At 34.6% G+C, this 18,234-nt stretch overlaps 1 protein-coding gene across 1 annotated transcript in view; it reads left to right on the forward strand.

Annotated features, from left to right (window-relative positions):
• LOC139769304 (A-type potassium channel modulatory protein KCNIP1) overlaps positions 1 to 18,234 on the forward strand; it is a 340,210-nt gene that overhangs the window by 173,789 nt on the left and 148,187 nt on the right. The window contains exons 3-4 of the mRNA XM_071700248.1: positions 1,694 to 1,840; positions 15,709 to 15,773. The gene's annotated coding sequence lies outside the window, so the exon portion shown is untranslated. The remainder of the gene's footprint in view (positions 1 to 1,693; positions 1,841 to 15,708; positions 15,774 to 18,234) is intronic.

Consider the following 18,234-nt stretch of genomic DNA (forward strand, 5'->3'; position numbering starts at 1 on the left):
TCAATGTTATATTACGCGATGAAAATCTGTTGGAGCGAAATTTACACAAACAATTTAGTGTGCAGTATCTTTCTAACAATTAGTGTCGCCGATTCTTACATAGCGTTCACTGCAACGTTAATCATAGTTTTAATTACGATATGTGAGGCTTATTTAAAATTATATCCTATTTTTACAATTAAAATTGTTCTGCATATTAATTATATATTATATTTTATGCAATATTAATATTTTATTTCTATCTCCTCAAGATTTATAACAGCAAGGTAAAGTATTCATAAGAATGGCTTATGTCACGATTATTTACATATTTGGCGTGGCGCTCTGGATCTCGTGTATGAATCATTAACTCTAACAGCAACAATGTTTGCAAGGTTTGAGTCACTAACAAAGCAACTAATAAGGTAACATGTTACAATCAAACCTTGGCTATACTTAGCATATTCTATATGCATTTTAAGTTACAATAATTTTTAAACTGTGAAATTATCATTTATAATATTATAGTATACAAATTTCAGTTTTATGTTTCCTAAAATAGTCACAAGTTCAAATATGTTATTTATAACTTAATATACAAACAATTAAAAAAAAACTGATAGTACATACAAAAAGAAAGGTATAAATGTCTCTTAAATGTAGGTATTATTTATGTGTCAATTGCAAATTTTGTTCACGGCCAGATCTATAAATTATTGATTGCAAAGAATCCGTTACATTTGATGAAGAGGTAACAAACGTTATCAGAGATAATAGGCTCGCGCATTGTGGCGTTCGCGCGATGCAGTTCATTGTACTCAATCGAGTACGGTAATCTCGCGGAGGAGAATACAAGAGCATCTCAAGCCGCCAACCGGTTAGGATTTTGCGCGCGGCATTACGCGAGCAAGCGCATTCGAAGCGCGTACGAATGCGCGCGCTAAAAAACGGCATTTAACCGTCCGAAGTGGAAAAGACGGGTGTAATTTTTTGAAGGAGGCAATTATCGATTCGTGTGGTCCCCGTGATGGCAGCGGCTACAAAAAGCGGATAGAGACATCACATTCCAATGGTGCAGAAGGTATGCCGGAACATCGATAGGTCCTTCGATTTTCGTTACCTTGCTAACATTTATGTATTAGGGACCACCCAAGGCTTCTCCATTGGAGCAATATGTAATGCTTGTTTGTGAGGATGCATTTCGTGAAAATCCGAAAAATATGAATTAAACGCCAAAAAAAAGGACAAAAGTTTTACCCGATCTGTTTTACGACGTTTTCAAGTAGTACAATGCCTTACCAACAATATTTATCCACAGGCCTTAGGACCCGTATAATTAAGTGTGAAGAAACCTGTGACAAAGGTTTAAGATCGTTGCATAGAAAATGGAACGACCAAAATCTCTTTAAGAGACCGCGCGTTAAACAACAATAAAATGTAAAATTGTCGTTTGTTACAAAAAGTTGATCAAAAAATGCTATTAATTCTTCTTATACTTACAAAAATTTTACGGGGTCATTAATTTTAAAATATACCGTTAGGAATAACGAAATAAATTCTTATCTGATTTATTATTTTTTTTTATTTCACTGCGTATATCGAAAGAAATCATGGCTTACCATTCTGAAGAGGGCGGGATTTGAAAATTTCTCGGCACGCGATATCAGCAGTCATTTATTCCAGCATTCACAGCAATGGGTTTGTCTCATTTCAGGAGGTGCGCTGGCTAACGTGACTATATCGACGGAAGCGCTGAGTATATTCCGACAAAGTACAAGAGGCCACGAGATAATCGACATGCCACTTTATCGTGAATTTTGTGGCGATGTAGTAGCACAGTTGGAAAAACCGGAGTTCGAAGGTTGGTAAAGTTCGTTTTGCTTTTACGAGTCTGCAACGATGTTACGATACGCAACGAGAAAAACAAAAGGGTGCGCGTGACGCGATACATCGGGATATAAGTTCTTATCGATGTTTTGCATTACCGTAATTACTGCAGTAGGTCTGTATTAATGTTACGATTGCTGCACAATTCGTCATACAATTACTTTTTGTAGTGTTTGATAATATATTTGACGTGATGAAGGTATTTTGCATTACGTTATTATAATTTCAATATGTCTATAAACGAAAGACAAGTAATGATTGAATATGACTTATTTGACTTAATGAGATTAGCGTAGTGCAAATTTTAGCGACTAATAATATTAAATAATAATTATTTTCTCTCTTTCTTTTAGTCTAATCAGTCAATGAAGTTAATATAAAGTTAATTGATTAATTGATTCTGCTCGATCGTAACACTATCTGCAAAACATGTTTGTAAATCGGTTATTTACGAAATAATAATTATCTGTGATTACTCCTTGTTTACATCCGGTATATATTGAACAAAGATTTATTTACTGCGCACGTGCGTCACTACGCTAACGAAATTTTTCTGTAAATATAAACCAGGATATCCTCTCGACACAAGCTGTTTTGTATATACATTAACAGCATGCCTCCGAAAAAGTTTCAACATCTTATGCGCGATGACGTTCACTAATATCCACCCGCAATATCAATTGCAAAATTGCAATATGTACTTCGTCGTTTGAAACTTATATTTTCGGTATATTATAACGCAAATCTTTAAGCACAAAGTCTCATGGCACGCGATTACACGGCTCGTGATTACATTCGTCTATTTCACTTAACTTTGCGTTTACACACCTTAAATATCGGTAACACTATCACACATTCGATCGGATATGCCGTATCACATCTTCACGCGGAATCTATCGTTAAACAACTGGGAATAATTGACGCGAAGTGTTAAAGTGTGAAATGACGTAACGATTCAGACGTTGATGTAATAATAACGAATTCAACCACAGATTTTTTTCTAGCTCAAGAACAAGATCCGAGTTGTTATAAACATCTCTAAATATTATATTTGACGTGAGTTTGGACGTTATTACATAATTTTTACAGATTAATTAGATTATTTCAATAAACAAACAAGTAAATGTTTTGCATTTCGTACACTCTGAAAATGCTTTTATTATTTAAAAAAATTGCTTGTGTTTGAGAAATACCAATTTTAAATATTTCACAAATGGAAATAAGTTCGTTAGTAAATTGTACTAAATAATTACATTGAATACAATATATTATATTGCTATATTATATTAAATATTTAATAGAGATTTAACTTTGTATATTTAGAGCACAGTAATTTAAAGTAATAATTGCTCTACTTTCAGAAAATATTTTAAAAAATTATATTAAAAATTTAATTTTGTAATTAAATATGTCTACTACTATGATCATGGGTAGTTTCATTTATCACGATTTTCAATTATTAATATGTCTCTTTTGTATTAGGCATGAAAAGAATTGAGAGTTTCTATTGATAGCTTGGAAAATTCATATCTTCGGATATTGCCAGTCATCGTTATGCCAATCTTGATATGTAAATACTGTCTCGTCTACGCTATTGATTGCTAATTTTCTTGAAATACGTAGAATTATAAATTTGTCTTTTTACATTGCCATCATTACGAGAAAAAAATTTAACTTTTATCAGGCACTTGGGGGGAGCAGAGGAAGGCTAATCCCGAAATTGTTTTACCTACAGAAATATACATATAATCAGGAAATCATTATTACATAGCAATCAAGATTAAGTAAGAAGAAATAAGCAGGTTTTAATCGAGTCATTTTTATCTTCGTTTATCTTCTAATATAAAAAGGTGGAAACAGAATTTTAAATGTAACATGTTCAATCGCCATATGATACTGGCGTCATGCCTACTATGTTATTGTAAAAACAGGAAACACGTTCTCGACATACTGATCGGTTCTTATCTTACTCTGGTTCCGGTCGCGAAATCATCTGACTTTCGGATTGGATTCCGACTCTCGAAACTGCACTGTCGGTTTGACAACGAACTGCTGCCCTGATGCGCTATTTTAGTTGGTTTCAAGTATATCATAGCAGGAGGAGCGCGTATCTTAAACTTAAAGTGCATCCGCGGCCGTGATTGCCAGACATTGAGTTACGAAGAGATGTTTGCTTATAGTTAGATACGATAGACGGTAAATATCTTTTGATTTAAATAAAAATGTTTTATTGATTGGTCTGTTATTCATGTGTACGGTCCAATATTCATAGCTGAAGTTTTTACTAGAAGTTTAATCCTGTATTACATAATTAGCGTGAAATTATATCTCTCAAAAATATCGAATAAAAAATATTTTTTAAAAATAATTTCACGATATAATTATTTTTATATACAATATTATTTATATATAATTCAAGTGCGGAGAATGACCTTACAGATTTACTCGAATACTCTAGATAGATGTGAATCAACTCATGTACTTCCTCCAATCTTTGATTCACGCACGCCTTCGTCTTGTCTGGTTGTAACCGTCTGCTATTATTTTTAGCGCATGATCACTACGCCGCGCGAACACGAAAAGAAAGAGGGAGAGATCGTTTGTAAGACGCGGTTCTAATGCCGACTGAGTATATTAGGTCATCCCGCGGGCTTGGCTTGCATAATTATTGGCTCTTCTGTCACCAAAGGCCGACCCGCGTATAACACCGTTGCGTTGCTCTTACCGCACCTTCCAGCCGCGGCATTCATCAACGTGGTATGCGTAAAAATAAGCGCTATATGCGTTTGTATGAATATAATTTATAATATATTGTAAATGAATTTGAAAATTTCTGTTTCGTTAAGCAATTAAAAGTTCAGTCAAATCGCAAATCACGAATTACGATAGCAAAATCATCAAAGTTTGAATAAATAATATTGATTGTATTTAGAAAAATATTACTTTTATGTATTACACAGGTATTTCTCTTACGACAGACCGTATAATATACGGTGTACTTGAATGTTATTAATCGATAAGGTTCACCGATTCAAATGTGTGCAAGCGCAATGACACATGTGGAAACTCCTGTTAACGATCACTGAACACTCTCCTGAGTCTCGTAAGTTACAAGGCAAGATCCTTCGCTATTTTATGCGGGTAACAATGTGCTATAAGAAAGCCTTGCCAGGATTTTCCAATTGTGTCACGAGACGCAGGTGTATTTTTCTGTTAATAAATGCTAAAGAGTCCGGCGCAGAAAATACAATGTAAAAAATTAAATTAATTATAGTTGTCAAATTAGCGCTTCGTCAGCTAAAAAATATTGCTAAAAAATATTAATTATTGATGATACGGTTTTTACGTAAGTTGCAAAGATCTTGCTACATCATAATATTAAATATCGTAATATCAAACTTTAGTTGTATGTCGATGAGTAAGACAAATTCACTCATGAAGCTTTCCTCGATTCGTGGAAAAAGCGCGGGAAAACAGCTGAGTCGTGTTATCGGAGCTCCAGAAACTTTCTATTCACACAGACGAGAACAGTAGCCTTTCGTACACCACAGAGTTAAGTACGGATTTCACTACTACAATATCTTTTTGTTGAAAATACATCGAATTATAACATAATCTTATATAGTGACATATGTACAAGAAGTTAAGTTTAGCTTCATGATTTTTCGATTTTAATAGTGCATTTTATTTATACGTAGTTTTTGAATATAGAAGAAACGAATTTCTGCAATACATTGAATAATCATTATAATCCGGATAGTGAAGAAAATCGTATAAAGTACCAGAAAGGTAAGAGAAGCTTTCGAATGCTATAAAATAATAACAAAATTTTTGCAAAAGTACAGAACGATGAATCAACATGCCACATATACGTAACTCTATTCTATCTTGATTCTCACGCATTAAATAAGTAATACGTCAAATATTATTCTTGCAAGCTTAATAAATATAAAATAGTGCTGTTAGAGTATATGGGGTGAACAAAATAATTTTTATATTTAAATATTTTACTGTTATTTGAATTTACAGGTATTATCTGACATTGTGACAAGTTCTAGGATATAATCTAGATATCCGGATATTAGCATAACGTTAATATAAGATATATCAAATTTCGCAAATGTAATAATTTTTACATTTCTTCACATGATAAGTGAAGTGCTCAACGTAAACAAATATACAATTCTTTTTACGTAAAAATATTATGCGTACAGCCCGTCATAATTTATTTTCATAAACTAATTTTTAACGCAATTTATTATCTAATAAATATATTTAATGTCAAGATTGTGATAATACTACTGAAGTTTACGAATGAAGTTTACGAATGACTTGTATTCAATTATTCACGCGAAGTATGCGCAATGTTAACCCATTGCGGTTAGTGAGAGTCAATGCAAATGATACTCGCGACGCTGTCGTCTGGACGATATCCTCATTTTCACACTTCTTTCTGAGAAAACAATCTTATAGGTCAATTTTGTGTGGTAGTTGCCGGTCATTCTTTCTCTCTACCGGACACATAACATCCGCCGAACACATAGTATAAAACTATTTCATAAAGATTCTCTGAAGTACATATGACTAACCAATCAGATATTTCATTCTTCAAAAAAGTTTCATTGCAATAAAGAAGATGATCTGTTTTAGCATTAAATATATTTATTAATCATTTCGATAATAGAGAATATACAATTAATACGAGGAAAATAAAAAATTAAAAATATTAAGCAATTTAAAGAAGATTTTGAATTGTTATGTACAAGATAAATAATTTACATATGCATATATATTTTTATTTGTTTTAATTATTTGGGGTAAACATTTTTCAGATTCAATTATTATTGAATATTATTACTGAACACATTATGTGCTACATGAAATATAAAGAGTACAACAACCTATCATGATATTTTTCTATCTGTGCAAGACGATGAAAGGCAGTCGATTACCGTAGATGCGTAGATGGATATTGCGTTTGCACCAGCGATACTGTTGTTTCTCGCATCGAAGAAGAAATCATCGGCATCAAGGCAAACGACTCACGAGGAAAATTAAATGAACAATATGCGGCTCGCGTACTCCCTAATCGTTGAAGCTTGACTTTGATATCACGGTAATAATACACGTGTGCAACGCACGTTTCTTACGCGCTCCTCAGATTATTATTATTTTTTTTTTTCGAATCTTTCTGTCACGCTCGTTTCACAGTTCTCAACGATTTTAATCAATTTCGCTCACGTTCGATGATAAGGCACTATTTTTCTCCGGGTTAAGTAACGCCACTCATTAAAATGCTATTAAATAATAAAAAATAGATTGTAACTGATTACATCGTTATCACACAGATGACCTTTCCGCAAAGTTTGACGTCAGTGCGATACTGCTTGTAATTGATGTTGTGTGATAAATTATCTTACACTGCGGAAATTCTCGTAAAATATAATTTGTTAATTTAATACGCAATAAAATGCAAGTAATTCTTTATCGATTTGTCAAGCGTGACGCTTTCGCTTTCCGTGGGTGCCGGATATCGGTACCAAAATGACGGTAACACCGACCACCCACGTCATTTCACGTCACGAATGCTACGTCATAAGTTTCTTAGACTTCAAGAAATATCTTGTTGCCTCTATCATAACATGCGTAACATTTCTCGTCACAAGAATGTCAATCAGTTAATTAATTTGGTAACGGATGTAACACTAAGTTGGTTCATTGTCGAAACAGGATGTATCAATGTGCCGGCGGGAATTTAATATCAAAGATAAGCGACAATGTCTTGAGCTATCATAAACTCAGTTGGCATCGGTTTCACGATTATCGCGACGTAATACATCTCATAGGGGATAAGTTTAAACACCTATGCAATTTCGATAAGCATTCATGAGAACATATAAATAAGTAAAGTTCAAGTCATAATAAATAAAGATGAAGAAATATTTTTCTAAAATTTTCTATTATAAAGTGCTATTTTTTCTTTTTGATTGACAACGAATCAAAATTTATGGATGTATTACGTCTCGATAGACAATTGTAAAAACAAATTCTCAACATTTTTTATTAACTCACCTTATCCTGCGAGGAAAGGTGGATCCCTTGATCAAGAAAGTTCGACCTGCAACAGAAGAAGATAAGAATTAACATCTTTGGAAGATTTTAAAATAGGTTTTTTTGTAATGTATGCGACACTTTTAATATGTCTATTTATTGTGCTTCCTCGTTGCATGAAATTTTGATCTCTAGCGGGGATAAACGCGCGAGACAGGATGCGAAGTCCGAGATATTTTAAAACTTTATGCAACGATTATGTTACGCCGAGCAGGATATTCTCTTGGAATATCCCCCACGTGTATTTATCCTGCGCTCAACTTCGTTAGTCCGTAAGTCAGATTTACCGCTGCTGTAATAGTTGCTTGGCGGAAGAAAAAAAGCAGTCATCCTTCAAGTATGCGGGTATTGTTTCTTAATAACATGCTTTGAATCATGCTCGCTTAGTAGACGAGTCTTCGAGATACATCGCATTCGATTGTTGTGCCGTGCAATGTATTTACATTTATTGATGTCGTAGCAAAGGTCAGCTTGCATTTGTGCAATTTCACGTCACGTTTCGAAAAGAGTATACATATGTATATCTGTGTATATATTAAATATTATTTAATATTTAATATAATATATTATATATATATATATATAATTTTCTATTCTATTCTATATTTATAGATATGTTCTAAAAAAATAAAACTATAGTTTTATTTTTTAGAAAATTTTATATATATAAACACACATATCATATTTTTATATATAAAAAAGAAATTAATTTTTAAAACAATAAATTTATTCATATTAATTAAATATTGCAAACTACCTACTTAAATATTATTACGCAGTATAAGGAATAAATAATGCAAAAATAAAAAATATCAAACGGAACTTGACGATAATATTGTCTTGTTTTTTGCAAGCGGAAGATATTGAATATACATTGCTTTCTGTCACGTTACTTTTTCTCACGCGAGCAAGGTCAGGTGGGATGATATGGACATTGCAACGGACTTTATCAGCTTCGTAGATGGATTGCACCTGTTCCAGCGACTTCTTCGTAATCACCACAGATTTCTTCACAGGAGAGACCAGTTGTGCTTGCCAGTGCAAGCAGCAGGCGTAAGTTGTATATCATTTGTACTTGCCTGACACCGCATACTAAGAACTGATCTTCTTCTCGGATCACATCCGACTTGATATTGTAACTTATAATGTGTCTTAAATACTTAAATCAATTAATACTCATCTTCTTTTTGCAATAAAACATCAAAAAGTTCAATATAATATACGATAAATATATATTCGTTGATAATATCTTTAAATCAGGTTCGTTTTTATATGTATATTTTAGAAATTAAAAGAATTAATAGTCGGCATGTACAGAGCACCCTATGTATGCACAAGTTGCGGTCACACGATGGCACGTGGTCGGAGCAGCCGGTGCCCATCCGAGTATACACTTGTCGCTCGTAACGCGCTGGTATGTAAGATTATTTCCTCCGAATGATTCATCATCGTACTGATGCCCTTCGGGGTCGGGACGGTGGAGCTTCACTTGGGGTCGGAAGATCGCACGATATCATCTTACCCTCTCAGCGTGCACCTGTGCAATTCTTGTCTCAGCTGCCGTCATGCGGTATGCGCGTTTACTTGAGATATACCTCACACGTCGGCCGCTTCATCCTTTACTTCCGATAAATTGTCTCTGCTCTATCTCTTTAGAGTATTCATTTCTTTTGATAAGATTTCCGACAGGTCTTAGGTGCTTATATCGCCGTCAACAGCATGTGCCTCCGGCTTCTTACGTTCATTCATGCTTTCATTCAGAGTATCGATTAACTTGGCAATGCGACGCGTAGACATTTGTATCGACTGTATCGTATTAAAGTTCTAAATCATAACTTTGTTCGCTCTATACTCTTTTAAATTTTCATATAATTTTATATAATCTCTCTTTATATATGCGGATAAATATTTGAGTATCACTTTCACATATACTTGACATTACTGTCTCATTAATGAAAGAACTTGCATTATACAATCTTAGCGTCCAGTATTTATTAATCTTTAATTACGTTATGGATACTCTGACTTTACAGTTTGTTATCATCGAAGATCACTTTACGTGACCATCCGTCAGCTATCCATTTCGATACAAAACGCAAACAGAACTGAGGAGATTGCATACCATCGATAGTCATGCGATGCATTCAAGCCGTTCATTCACGTATGCGCTTATGTGACCTCTTTGCCACACACAAGTATTCTTTCGCTATTTGAATAAATATGCATTCTCAGGTGAAGATAATTATTTTCCAGCCTATTTATTATCAATTTTTATAACGTAATCCATGAATTTGCAGAATCGAAATAAACGTGAACAGGCTTAACGTGAACTTTCGAAAGGCTTAAGAATTAAATAAAAAAAATAATTTGTTAATTGATTCTTAAGTATTTTGAAAAAAAAAAATATATATATATATTTGCCTCGTTCTTTAAGCTTCTATATAAAAGCAGGATCTTCCAAGTTCGAACTATTTTTCTAAAGTAAGTGTTGCATATTCAGTTAGGAAGCTACGGTATTTCCGGAATGTATATTGGGTGGGCGCAATTTTTGTGAGGCGCCCATTTGCTTCGTCATACACGCGATCTTCGAGGGCATATTTGTAAGAGGATTGAGCGCGCATAGGATCGTCGAGACTGTTCGTTGAATCATCGCGACTCGATTCCAGGAATGCTCCATTCATCTCGGAGCAATGTCTTCGCAAAGGACGCGTAAACCGAAGGTCTTGCGGAATCGACGAACCTGCTTGCGGAAGATACACATTCTGACCCCATTCCGCGCGCGGTCGTGGCTTTGAGGACGCGTCTTTCCGAATAACTGCACGACAAATTTTAAGAATATATCACATAAAGATTATCACTCGATACGATTGAATATCATATTATCTCCAAAATTTTTCGTAGTATCGCCAGTTTTGATAATCACGATTCATTAATAATTAATGTTAAATAATATAAACGATATACAAGCATTTTTTATGGTGAAAATATAATTTGTAAAAAATTGCTATTTGTCTTCAAAAACTGTCGAAATTAAATTATTATTTAATTTGATCGCAATGTATAATATATATATATATATATTTTTTTTACGATTAAAAAGTAAATAGATCTTCAGTAGAATGATTTGTGCTTTGTAATGCTTACGTTACTCGATGCACAATTCTGTTCCGATTAGAAATAGATTCGTGCATTACGTAATGAAGTTGCGGGTTTCCCCGGATTTATACTCTGAAGTACACAAACTCATTCATGCTTATGCTGACGTGGTATACTATTTTTGTGAATTAGTACTCCCTCACAGCTTCGCAGATTTTCTATTCAATGGAGTTTGGGTAAACGCGATTACGTGTCATAGTATCTTCCACGGTACATTCAACACGAAATTGTTGCGTGTAATGTTTCTGCGAATTTGCACACCTGCGCCTGCGTCACTGATTTGGAGAGTTCCCAACGATCCAGGGAGTTACGCGGCCTGCTTAAGTAATCGCGTACAATACAACGCACAGCAAGGTGCTGAACATCATTGGGTTTTGTGTGGTATCCATACGCCCTGGGACGCCGCTCGTGCTCTGAATCATTGCGGGTGAATTCTTTCGGCGTTGGCGGTAAAAGCCACCGGCGTGTTGGACCACCTTCCGCGATCGTTAAGTTACGATTTAGCCCATCTTTTGGGGATCTTACGCAAGATCGAGTCCCGTTACGAAACGCCTCGTCTCACGATCGTCGCGCCGGCTCTTATGCAAATCCTTTCCTCATTCGTGCAACTGTACATTCCGTCATTCCCCCGGATATGGGATTTCACTATTGCAAAATGTTGTGTAAACTCAAAAGATGCATATTATCCACATCATTTATAGCACCTAATAAATATAAAAATAACAAATAATTAGAATTTTAATTTGTAATCTTCGGGATGTATGCAATTATTTTCAAGATTGATAGAAATACAAGAAGGATTATACAATTACGTATTATACGTATTACGTATTATAAAAAATTAATATTTATATATTTCTTAAATATTTCTTAAATGTTTCTTAAATATGTCTAATGTCTGAAGAAGCACGTTCAATTCGCAATCGCGCGATCTCGCGAGACCATTTATGCATATCGTCGTAATGCATCGCAAGGTTTCTTTTTATGCTTATTATTCATAAAGGGGGAATCACACTACGTAATATGCATATACGACAGGCGATCGGTCTTTGCGTAAGACGTCCAGACGACCGAAGCACAATTATCATTCACCTGATTCACCTCTCGGCACCGGCAAATACGTCGTTTGTTGCGTCTTAATCCGAGTACCAGAGATCATTTTCGCGGAACTTGCCTCCGACTTTTGATCGAGGCCATTAGAGGAATTTTACAGCGGCCGAGTACGTGTAGCCGGTTGTAATTTCTGGATCAATAATTACTGTGTCGAAGGCGAAACAGATGCGGCAAGGACTATTCGCATTATTTCACAAGGCGATACAAGGCAAGATCCTTTTCCTTTTTTTTCAAATCTGTTTCAGAAAAGATGTAAAGGGTGACATGCGATTTTCACACTCGATGTGTCAACGTGGATCGACGCCTTTCTAATCTCCGGGTTGACAGGTACACACTGTTTCGTACACAACTAAACGGTCAGTGACGCGTGACGATACCGACCTTAGGCATACCGGCTCGCGTGGCAAATTAGCATACCCGTATCGTTATTTTCACGCGACCGTAAAGCTCGTTGCAAACGTGCGCAGGCTCACGTTTCGCTTAAGGACTGCGAGGATATTTTGGGAAAGAAAGAATTACGATCGATCTCTGACGTCATAGAGCCACTTTACATGCAATTGGATGTATATACATCCTTTAAATATAGATTTGTCAAAAATTACAAAAATTCTTATTTTTGCAATACTTCTAAAGTTATATCTGATATTCAGAAAGAAGTATTATGCAAATAAGGTTTATTTCTGTACAAACTATGAGCAAATTTAAATAATTTTGCTCTATAGTATCAATATTGTAGTTGACTGAATTAATTATGATAAACATAAATTAGGATAAATAAACTGAGAATTTAGTATAAGTCATGAGAATCAAGAGAAATTTAATCTTATATCATCAATTATAAATAATATTAAAATTAATGATAATTATCATTGATGATTTTAATTATATATTAGCATCACGATAATGTATCGTCATGTTTACAAATTTAATTAATTATAAACTTTATGATTGTATCCTGCGATTTAGGGGCAATAATATAGTGAGAGGGTCGCAGGTAAGCTCTATTGCTGAGTCATTTCGCAACTCCGAGAAATGAACGAGAGAAGTTTCCTAGTAACCAGATCATCCGCCTCTTAAATCGAAAATATTAAATGCAATCAAGTGATTGTGGCTTATCACCAGCGTCATTATGTTATCACTGTACGAAAGATCGAGCAGAAAATATAACTTCGCGGGAATAAATAAAAGCATCGTTTATACCGTGACATAGCACGCAAACCTTGCAGCATAGAAGACCTTGATCAAAAGACTCGGTCACAAATTTTTATATCTGATAAATATATATTTTTTTCAGTAACGGTATATTCAATGTAGCATTACGAATTCTTATTTTATACGACAATTTAAACATCAATAATGACAATTATATTTATATCCCTAATAATAATTATGTTATATTCGTAACGTAAAAATAATATACAACAATATAAAAAATACTTAGACTTAACTATAACGTAAGTCAATTAATAACCGTCATCCGGTACGAATTGATATGGAGTCATCATTCTGAAGGACACTCTCTAAATGATCGACCCACTTTGATGAGATGCCGACCTTAGGTCCTTTCTTGAGTTTCTTGTTTGTGCATGTTTGGACCTGTTCTCTCGCATAGCTCGGACAAATAAATGGCTATAAATATCTGCGTTTTAGAAATTCAAGAAGTCCAATTGTTTCTCCTCTCTGAGGAGATCTTTGTTTTTTTAAATGTGTATATTCAATTGTTACATGAATTGTATTTATATTTTCATACATATCTATTGCTAATGTCACTTTACTTTCCCAAATAAATATGCTAATTTTAAAGACAGTGGCCACTTGAAGATATACTTGACGCTGCTTTACATATGAAATTACACTTTATTATTGTGATATTGTAGGAACCGAAATAGTAGTAGTCGAACTACCTGATATGCGACAGCTACATTGTTTTCTGTGTTCGGCTGTATTATTATTTATGTCGATTCCGAGATGAACTTAACCGACTTAACTTAACCGACCGTGCGAGACAGAATAGAGTTGATCATTAGATTTGAAACGATTGAAATAAGAAAGTTACGACGAGCGGTAGCAAAATAATTTCTCGAGCACTTGTCTCCGCGATATGTGCGGATGTGCCTATTTCTATATTTTTAGAAAATATATTTTTTAATCAGCCTAATATCCTTGACTTTATCACCTCTTTAGTATCTTTTAATTTATCTCCTTATACAATATAAATCAGTTATATAAATTAAATCACAATCAATTTAGAGAAAACGCTATTTTCGGTCAGAACTGAATCTCGGTAGCTTAATTGGGCTACCAAATCGTGTTTCACTTATTGAAACTGAATCATATCTTCAGTTTTCATATTGAAGCAGATACATGTAAAGGCGCCTCTACATAAGTCGCTATTCGCGAAACGTAGGTCGCGTATCACCGCACACACGATACACACAAAGAGGTTGACATGTGTCTACATTTGTGTCTACGTTTGACTGTGCGTGTATCTTGCGTTTCGCGAATTGCGACTTATGTAGAGGCGCTTTAAGATATATCTTACAAACAAAGCGTTTAAATATGATGAGATATAATAATTTATGAATTCAAGTATTAGTTAGTGTCAGAATAAACATTTGGCGATTATGATTTGACACGTTGAGCAAAGACGACGGTACAACTTTCTCTTTTACTGCATGCGCTTACCTTCAATAGCGTTTCTGCCTACGACCTGCGTGTGACCCGCGTATGCAGCTTCGCGCGAAGCACAGGTGCAACACTCACACTCATCGATCTCTACTGTCCAAACGATCGCGCGCCGCTATAAATCCGCGGCCTTGTAACTTGTAACTCACGCGCACACGCGCGCGACGGCGCAAAAGTTGGATAATACGTTGGATAAATCGTTATGTTAACGGCGTCCGTGACGTAGAGCACGTTATCTCGCAGTACTGACCTGTTTTTCGTAACGATCCGCGCGATTTGCGCCGAGGAAGAACTATAACGTTTCCTAGACCAGTTTCTCTGCAAGCTTATCGTTTCAATTTTATGTTTCGCTTGATCACGAACATGGGATTTTATCAATGCATGTGAATGCATGTGAATGAGTACGATTACCAGAATGAAATGCAGCAACATTTAGAATCATCAAATTGTAAACAGTCGCGTGCTAACTGTACATTTTGGTCTAATCACCGTTTTCTCGGTCTAAATTTATCTAACGTCCAGCAGATAAATTTAGTAAGGATTATATGAAGATTCAACTGAGAATTCAGGTCCTGTTGATAGAGATTTACATTTCCTTTCTTTTTCTTGCAATGACGAAAAACTTGAAAGTCTTATTTATGTATAAAAAATATTAACGTATGTATTATATTAAATATAAGTATTATAAAGTGTATCAAAAGTAAATTAAATATGTTAGTAATTGAGCGTTTGATTTTTTTACTACGTGAGCATAATGTAATTACATTTATGTTTCAGCTCTAAGAGTCAATCAGCCCAACTGTCGCCTTCGTACTTAATGTGACCGTTCAAGTATCGCAGATGTAAGTATTGTAGATATAAGTATCATAGATCTGATTTATTTCAGTTGCGAACTAAATCGCCAGTCAATAAAAATGCTTTCCTGTCGCTGCAGGAAAGACATAAAAGTACTATCTTGCGCGATACATACTCGCGTGACGAGCGAAGAGAATACTAAGCGGCGCTCAAGCCCGTGAGTTGTATGAATCAGTCGTAAGCAAGTGTAACGACCGAGTGACGTCAAGAAGATTGCACAACGAAGCGCGCCGGTAATCCCAACCGTTAGCTCGCCTGATCGATTCCTCGATCTCCCGACGAGCGCGATCGGGAAAGCAGTGCAGGGCCAGGGCTTGGAATTCAGAATTCATTGCCTTGATTCAGCACGCCCACCCTTTAAGCATCTCCGAAGGCTAGTAGTACAAAGGCGCTAGATAGATGAACGTTAGTTCGATCTATGACTAATCTCGTAGGGGATTCACATGCTTGCTTCAAATATATTTAATGTATTAAAGAGTTTATATTTTATTTCGCGAAATAAAAGAAAAAAAATTGGATCATATTTATATATCAACATATTTCGGGAATTGTATTCCGAAAAATTAAAATGTTCTCTCTATTTTACTTTCCGAAAACCTTTGACAATAAAATAAAATAAAAGTTTCATTCACAAAATATAGTGTAGATTAAATTAATTTTTAACCAAGTTGTATTTAATAGTAGTATTTTAGGTTTTCTGTTTCTTGCCAGCACAAAACATGTTCCTAGAACTTCTGAGAAATAAAATCGTTGGTCTTCAATGAGATGAAGTCATTGGATCATTTTAGAAGTAGGTTTTATAATTCAGGGATCGTGCATCGCGCGTGAAACCCAATAACGAGGATGGAGATCGGTTTACGAGAACCGCTCTTTGATTCCAATAAACGAACGTCAGATTCTGATATCTCGGTGTTTCCTGTTCGCGAAGTCGGAAGTTTCCTACTGGAATTATAAAATCATTCATGTATCAATCATAAATTACTGCCTTGCTTCCCACGTTTCTCCAATAAGATTCAAATGCTAAATTTTCAGCGTCAAGAATCCTTTTTCCGTAGGAGATATCGTACCGAGAGCGATAAGAAAATTGTTCTGACGTCATTGCAAGATCCGCCTTCGTGCTGATTGCGTCGTTGCACTTGGTTCACTCGACGAGAAAGCGAACGGAGATAGTCACGAAATGAGTGAAAGTACAGTGAAATAAGACCGGTACGAATCATTAACTTCCGAAATCCGTATTCTATAACGGGCTATAACGTTTTGGATGTTTTAAAGGCTATATAAAAGTATATTCAATTTTATATATTTAAATACTAATTTTTTAAATTGTAGTAAATTACCTATTTACTACAATTACCTAAAAATTTAAATTGTAGTAAATTGAGTATTTATGTAAATATTTAGAAATTAAAATATATAACATACTTTTATAAAATTTTAGTAAGAAACGGTATATATTAATATATTGTTTAAAAGTTTATATATATGATTTTCAATTTGTAGAACATTAATTGATCTTATTTACCATAATTTATTAAAGTTGTTCTTTATTCTTGACCGAGATTGTATACGAGATTAGGATTAGCGATAGATTAAATTAATAAACGCTCTTTGGAGAGACATGAAACGGAAGTTGACACGCGATCAAAGTACGAAGATTCTTATGACGTCTTAGAAGATAATGATCCATAGTTGTGTCACTTCCAAACGTTCGGAGAACTTTGGAAGATTTCACATTGTGTTGTGTCACACGTCAAAAATTCCTTCAAGATCCTTAAATATATAGCGTCTCCGCAATGGAATACAACAACATTATTCATCCGTTTACGTAATTAGAGTTATCTATGTAACGCGGAATAATTCATCTTAATCGATGTTACTAAGCCTGTCGAGATTAAATAGCTTTAATATGAATACGCTAAAACTTAAATCTTCTGATTGAAGATCGGAAAACTACTATGTTTTTTCTTTTATTTCGTCTTCTTCAATTATCCGGGAAATTATTGGCACTTCATTTCTTTAGCTGACGTCTTCTTAGCTAATCTTTGTCAATTTCCCGGATTGTCTACAAGCATTAACTACGTACGTCATTTGTGACATCTTAACGATGTAATAGCTATCATACGTCACAACATTGATAAACTTACGCGCATCGTTTTCTTCAAATTTGGAAATGTCTTTTTCGTTTTTTACACCTACGTCAAGATTAAACAGGATATTATTAGTAAACATGAGAAAGATATCCGCGTTAATTATATCTGCGCTGTGGCATAACAAAAAGTCTACGAAAATTACAGGGTCGAGAGATTATAGCAGATAGATGCATGATTATATTGACTATTGAACCACTAAGGTCGAATTGTGTAATATGATAACGGCATACGTAACATGATACAATTAATGCGACACTAATTTTATAAATAGAAGCAAGTACTCTTTATTATCTAAAGA

The sequence above is a fragment of the Temnothorax nylanderi genome, unplaced genomic scaffold, assembly GCF_030848795.1.
Source record: "Temnothorax nylanderi isolate EJ_2023f unplaced genomic scaffold, tnyl_v1.0 TNYL_tig0021_pilon, whole genome shotgun sequence".
NCBI lineage: Eukaryota > Metazoa > Arthropoda > Insecta > Hymenoptera > Formicidae > Temnothorax > Temnothorax nylanderi.